We start from the raw sequence: 7,717 nt of genomic DNA on the forward strand, positions 1-7,717 counted from the left end.
GGGGGTGCAGCAAACACTTGGGGGCACTGGGGAGGGGCAGAGCACACACGGGGCACTGGGGAGGGGCAGAGCACACACGGGGCACTGGGGAGGGGCAAAGCACACACTGGGCACTGGGGGGGGCAGCGTACTGCGGGGGGGACAGAGCACACACGGGGGGCACTGGGGGGGACAGAACACACATGGGGGCACTTGGGGGGACAGAACACACACGGGGGCACTGGGGGAACAGAACGCATATGGGGGCACTGGGGGAACAGAACGCATACGGGGGCACTGGGGGGGGACAGAGCACACATGGGGTACTGGGGGGACAGCACGCACACGGGGGCACTGGGGAGGGCAGCGCACACACAGGGACACTGGGTACACACGGGGGCACTGGGGGGGACAGCGTACACACTGGGGCAGTGGGGGGGAACAGCATACACACTGGGGCAGTGGGGGGGGCACTAGAGGGGGGGCAACAACGTACACACAGGGGCACTGGGGGGGACAATGTACACACAGGGGCACTGGAGGAGGGGGCACCGTACACACGGGGGCACTGGGGAGGGGGGCAGCGTAAACAAGGGGGCACTGGGGGGACAGCGCACTCACGGGGGCACTGGGTACACACTGGGACAGTGGGGGGGCAGGGTACACACAGGGACAGTGGGGTGGGGGACAGAGTACACGCAGGGTCAGTAGGGTGAGGGGCAGGGCACACACAGGGACAGTGGGGGGACAGATTTACCTGGGTTCAGCTGCTCCTCTGATGGCTTCTTTCTGCCTTCCCGATGGCAACTAAAGGAAGCGCCTGAATCTGGTCCGCAGGCTGTGGAAGCGCCTCAGTCCTGGCGGTACCATGGGGTAGTCAGCGTCTGGGCAGGAAATATAATAATAGTAATATTAAAGGGCACAGCGTACACAAGGAGGGGGTACAGCGTACACACGGAGGGGGGCACAGCGTACACACGGAGGGGGCACAGCGTACACACGGAGGGGGGCACAGCATACACACGGAGGGGGGCACAGCGTACACACGGAGGGGGGCACAGCGTACACACGGAGGGGGGCACAGCGTACACACGGAGGGGGGCACAGCGTACACACGGAGGGGGGCACAGCGTACACACGGAGGGGGGCACAGCGTACACACGGGGGCACTGGGGGTGGGACAGCGTATTCACGGGGGCACTGGGGGGGGGAAATAACGTACACACGGGGGCACTGCGAGGGTACAGCACACACACGGGGGCACTGGGGGTACAGCGTACACACAGGGGGAACTGGGGGGGAGCATACACACACGGGCACTGTACACACAGAAGCACTGGGTGGGCAGTGTACACACGGAGCACTGGGGGGGACAGCGTACACACGCGGGCACTGGTGGGGACAGAGCACATACGGGGGCACTGGTGGGGACAGAGCACATACAGGGCACTGGGGGGGGCAGCGCACACACGGGGCACTGGGGGGTAACAGCGCACACACGGGGCACTGGGGGGGGAACAGCGCACACACGGGGCACTGGGGGGGAACAGCGCACACACGGGGCACTGGGGGGGCACAGCGTACACACGGAGGGGGGGCACAACGTACACACGGAGGGGGGCACAGCGTACACACGGAGGGGGGGCACAGCGTACACACGGAGGGGGGCACAGCGTACACACGGAGGGGGGCACAGCGTACACACGGAGGGGGCATAGCGTACACGCGGGGGGCATTGGGGGCACAGCGTACACACGGAGGGGGGGCACAGCGTACACACGGAGGGGGGGCACAGCGTAAACACGGAGGGGGGGCACAGCGTAAACACGGAGGGGGGGGAACAGCGTACACACGAAGGGGGGGCACAGCGTACATACGGAGGGGGGGCACAGCGTACACACGGAGGGGGGGCACAGCGTACACACGGAGGGGGGGCACAGCGTACACATGGAGGGGGGCACAGAGTACACACGGAGGGGGGGCATAGCGTACACACGGAGGGGGGCATAGCGTACACACGGGGGGCATTGGGGGGAACAGCGTACACATGTGGGCACTGAAGGGGGACAATGAACACACGGGGGCACTGGGGGGAGCAGCGTACACACACGGGGGCACTGGGCTAGGCAACGTACATATGGGGGCACTGCGGGGGTACAGCAAACACGTGGGGGTACTGGGGGGTACATCGCACACACGGGGGGCACTGGGGGGGAGAGCGTACACACAGGGGCACGGGGGGGAAAGAGCGTACACACGCGGGTACTTTACACACAGAAGCACTGGGGGGGCAGCGTACACACGGGGGTACTGGGGGGGCAGAGCACACACGGGGCACTGGGGGGGGGGCAGCGTACTGCGGGGGACAGAGCACACACAGGGGCACTGGGGGGCAGAACACACACGGGGCACTGGGGCGGGGCAGAACACATATGGGGGGCACTGGGGGGGACAGAACACACACAGGGCACTGGGGGTGACAGAACACACACAGGGCACTGGGGGGATCAGAACACACACGGGGGCATGGGGTGGGGGACAGAGCACACACGGGGGCACTGGGGAGGATCAGCGCACACACTGGGCACTGGGGGGGGGGCAGCGTACACATGGGGACACTGGGTACACACGGGGACAGTGGGGTGGGGGACATGGTACACACAGGGACAGTGGGGTGGGGGACAGGGTACACACAGGGACAGTGGAGTGGGGAACAGGGTACACACAGGGACAGTGGGGTGGGGAACAGGATACACACAGGGACAGTGGGGTGGGGAACAGGGTACACACAGGGACAGTGGGGTGGGGGACAGGGTACACACAGGAACAGTGGGGTGGGGGACAGGGTACACACAGGGACAGTGGGGTGGGGGACAGGGTACACACAGGCACTGGGGGGGACAGAGCACACACGTGGGCACTGGGGGGGGGAACAGAGCACACATGGGGTACTGGGGGGGAAAAGCACGCACATGGGGGCACTGGGGGGTGCAGCGCACGCACGGGGCACTGGGGGGGCAGCGTACACACGGGGCACTGGGGGGGCAGCATACACACGGGGGCACTGGGTACACACAGGGACAATGGGGTGGGGGACAGGGTACACGCAGGGACAGTGGGGGGGGGGACAGCGTACACACGGGGGCACTGGGGGGGGGACAGCGTACACAACGGGGGCACTGGGGAGGGCAGCGCACTGCGGGGGGACAGAGCACACACGGGGGCACTGGGGGAGACAGAACACACGCGGGGCACTGTGGGGGACAGAACACACACGGGGGCACAGAAAACACACGGGGGCACTAAGAGGGGACAGAACACACAGGGGGGCACTGGGGGGGACAGCACCCACACGGGGGCACTGGGGGGGGTTGCAGCGCACACACGGGCAATGGGGGTGGCAGAGTACACACGGGGGCACTGGGTACACACGGGGACAGTAAGGTGGGGACAGGGTACACACAGGGACAGTGGGGTGGGGGACAGGGTACACACAGGGACAGTGGGGTGTGGGATAGGGTACACACAGGCACTGGGGGGGGGCAGAGCACACACTGGGGCACTTGGGGGTAACAGCATACACATGGGGGCACTGGAGGGGGGACACACACGGGGGCACTGGGGGGGAACAGCGAACACACGGGGCACTGGGGGGGCAGCATACACACGGGGGCACTGGGGTGGGACAGCGTACACACAGGGGCACTGGGGGGGGCAGCGTACACACAGGGGCACTGGGGGAGGAGCGTACACATGGGGGCACTGGGGGGACAGCGTACACACGGGGACACTGGGTACACACTGGGACTTTGGGGGGCAAGGTACACACAGGGATAGTGGGGTGGTGGACAGAGTACACGCAGGGACAGTGGGGTGAGGGACAGGGTACATGCAGGGACAGTGGGGTGGGGGACAGGGTACACACAGGGACAGTGGGGGGACGGATTTACCTGTGTGCAGCTGCTCCTCTGATGGCTTCTTTCTGCCTTCCCGATGGCGGAGGCAACTCAAGGAAGCGCCTGAATCTGGTCTGCAGGCTGTGGAAGCGCCTCAGTCCCGGTGGTACCATGGGGTGGTCAGCATCTGGGCAGGAAATATAATAATAATAGTAATATTAAAGGGCACAGCGTACACACAGATGGGGGCACAGTATATACACGGGGGGCACAGCATACACATGGAGGCACTGGGGGTGGGACAGCGTATTCAGGTGGGCACTGGGGGGGGAAACAACGTACACACGGGGGCACTGCAAGGGTACAGCACACACACAGGGGGCACTGGGGGTACAGCGCACACACAGGGGGAACTGGGGTGGAGAGCGTACACACAGGGGCACTGGGGGGTGGACAGCGTACACACGCGGGCACTGTACACACGGAAGCACTGGGTGGGCAGCGTACACACGGGGCACTAGGGGGGCAGCACAACACATGGGGGCACTATGGGGGGGGCAGCACAACACATGGGGGCACTATGGGGGGGACAGCGTACACACGGGGGCACTAGGGGGGAACAGCATACACACGGGGGCACTGGGGGGGGGGCAGAGCACACACGGGTGCACATCGGGGGGGCAGCGTACACATGGGGGCACTGGGGGAGGAACAGTGTACACACGGGTGCACTGGGGGGGGTGGAGAGCGTACACAAGAGGGGACAGCGCACACGCGGGGGCACTGGGGGGGACAGCGCTCACACGGGGGCACTAGGGGGGGCAGTGCACACACTGGGCACTGGGGGGGGATAGCGCACACACGGGGGCACTTGGGGGGACAGCGCACACATGGGGCACTGGGGGGGACAGCACACACGGGGCACTGGGGAGGGACAGCACACACGGGGGCACTGGGGGGACAGCACACACGGGGGCACTGGGGGGGACAGCACACACACAGGGGCACTGCGGGGGGCAGCACAAACAGGGGCACTGCGGGGGGCAGCACACACAGGGGCACTGCGGGGGGCAGCACACACACAGGGGGCACTGGGGGGGGCAGCACACACACTGGGGCACTGGGGGGGGCAGCACGCACACGGGGGCACTGGGGGGGAGTGCACACACGGGGGCACTGGGGGGGACAGCATACACACGGGGGCACTGGGGGGTGGACAGCGTACACACGGGGGCACTGGGGGGTGGACAGCGTACACACGGGGGCACTGGGGGGTGGACAGCGTACACATGGGGGCACTGGGGGGTGGACAGCGTACACACGGGGGCACTGGGGGGGACAGCATACACACGGGGGCACTGGGGGGGCAGCGTACACACGGGGGAACTGGGGGGGGCAGCGTACACACTGGGGCACTGGGGGGGGGCAGCGTACACACGGGGGCACTGGGTACACACGGGGACAGTGGGGTGGGGGACAGGGTATGCACAAAGACAGTGGGGTGGGGGATAGGGTACATACAGGGACAGTGGGGGGACAGATTCACCTGGGTGCAGCTACTCCTCTGATGGCCCAGGTGGCTTCTTTCTGCCTTCCCGTTGGCGGAGGCAACTCAAGGAAGCGCCTGAATCTTGTCCGCAGGCTGTGGAAGCGCCTCAGTCCCGGCGGTACCATGGGGTGGTCAGCATCTGTGCAGGAAATAAAATAATAATATTAAAGGGCTCAGCATACACACAGAGGGGGGGCACAGCGTACACACGGAGGATGGGGCACAGCGTACACACGGTGGGGGGGCACAGCGTACACATGGAGGGGGGGCACAGCGTACACACGGAGGGGGGGGCACAGCGTACACACGGAGGGGGGGGCACAGCGTACACACGGAGGGGGGGGCACAGCGTACACACGGAGGGGGGGGCACAGCGTACACACGGAGGGGGGGGCACAGCGTACACACGGAGGGGGGGGCACAGCGTACACACGGAGGGGGGGCACAGCGTACACACGGAGGGGGGGGTACAGCGTACACACGGAGGGGGGGGTACAGCGTACACACGGAGGGGGGGGCATAGCGTACACACGGAGGGGGGCATAGCGTACACACGGAGGGGGGGCATAGCGTACACACGGAGGGGGGGCACAGCGTACACACGGAGGGGGGGGCACAGCGTACACACGGAGGGGGGGCACAGCGTACACACGGAGGGGGGGCACAGCGTACACACGGAGGGGGGGCACAGCGTACACACGGAGGGGGGGCACAGCGTACACACGGAAGGAGTACTGGTATGGGCGGGCACAGCATTGGGATTAGGCTGGCACTGGGAGAGGCAGCTTTTGGGACAGTATGGGCAGACTCACCCTAGGCAGTATGGGCACAGCACTGGGGTGGAAGCTAGCAGTAGGGGCAGAGTAAGGTTACTAGGCTGGCATTGGCAGAGGGGAGGGGGCACAGTGTGGGCACATAAATAGGAGAGGCAGCCCAGCACGGGGAGGGGGACGCCCTGCATGTAACGCTGGGTTAAAGGAGGCGGCTGACACCCGGGGACAGAGGGTGACAGCTGCCCCTCCCCGCATAGCCCGCAGCCTGCCGGGGACAGCCGGCTGCTGCAGCGGGATATGTATAGACGGAGCGGGAGTGTTCAGAATGGGGGTCGGGCTAGGAGCCCGACCCCCGGCGTCTTTACTCACGAATTTGCGCCGTGCGCCCACTCCGGAGCCCGCGCCGCGGCCGGGCTTTCAAATCTAGGCCGCGGCTTCCGGCTACTGTGTAGGCCGCAATCTGCCCCGACTCCGCTGCCCCACGCCGGCCATATCCCCCGCTTCAGGGGATCAAGCGGGGTCCCACCAGCCAAGTCCTGCCCGCAAATAATGTCCAGGGAGCAGGTATGTGCTCATCACAGCGGGTGCTCGGAGGTCGCATCTCCGTCGGCCATCTTGGTGCACACAAGTGAAGCCACTCTGTGTACACCCCCTATAGTCACCTCTGCGGCTGCGCAACAAGTTGAGCCCTCCTATCTCTATAATGGGGGATATTTCACTAAATTAAAAAAAAACTGTACCTATCTGAAAATCCTCAACCCCAAAAGGCACTCCACTGGGACAATATCTACCTAATAAAACAAACCCCAAGTCTCAATTGTTCCTCTACCCCGAGTTATGCCTTCCCAAAAAAACCCTCATAGACTAACATGGGTGACAAAGTGTCATTTCTGAAGTGTCCGAAAAAAACTGGCAGTTGGAAGTTTAGATCGCTCCCAATTGGTCATTTTTTAATATTTCTCCCTGAAATTTGGCACGCAGCACCGGTTGACGATTCTACGCGTACATGCCAAATTTCAGCTCCGTACGCCCAGTCACTTTTGAGGTGCAGTCCCTCAAACACCATGCCCCCATCCGAAAAGTTCCCTATGGGAAAAATCCGTTCGTTGGATTCAGCCTTAATATAAGGGCACTACCGTGCCCTTATAATATAGATATAGATATATATCTATATATATATATATATAGATATATATATAGCTACAGAGGGGTAGATTTATTATAGCGGCTCAGTAGCGAGGCGAAGCAGGAGGGGAGACCGACAAGATCTACTAAGATCTTGCAGCCGAAACGGGGGAGCGTTAACTCCCCCCTCCGGCGATGTCCCCTCCAGCTGACAGCGTGTCAGTTAACGCTGTCTGCTTCTCCCCGGCTGGCTGGACTGCGCATGCGCGGGATCTCACTACTCACGCGAGATCCCCAGCGCAGCTCAGAGCCAGCAGCAGGGACAGCTCTGTCCCTGCTGTAGGCATAGGGCATCGCCGCCTGCAGCTGTCGAAGTCGATAGCTGCAGGAGGCGG

At 64.1% G+C, this 7,717-nt stretch overlaps 1 long non-coding RNA gene across 1 annotated transcript; it reads right to left on the minus strand.

Annotated features, from left to right (window-relative positions):
• Positions 1-742: 742 nt before the first annotated feature.
• LOC146036579 (uncharacterized) lies at positions 743-5,559 on the minus strand. The gene is made up of 3 exons (XR_014460863.1): positions 5,422-5,559; positions 3,930-4,062; positions 743-863 (listed from the first exon to the last, which is right to left on the minus strand). It is a non-coding gene; the product is annotated as an uncharacterized LOC146036579 (long non-coding RNA).
• Positions 5,560-7,717: the final 2,158 nt, after the last annotated feature.

Source organism: Crinia signifera, chromosome 9 (genome assembly GCF_055691185.1).
Source record: "Crinia signifera chromosome 9, ASM5569118v1, whole genome shotgun sequence".
NCBI classification, from domain to species: Eukaryota; Metazoa; Chordata; class Amphibia; order Anura; family Myobatrachidae; genus Crinia; species Crinia signifera.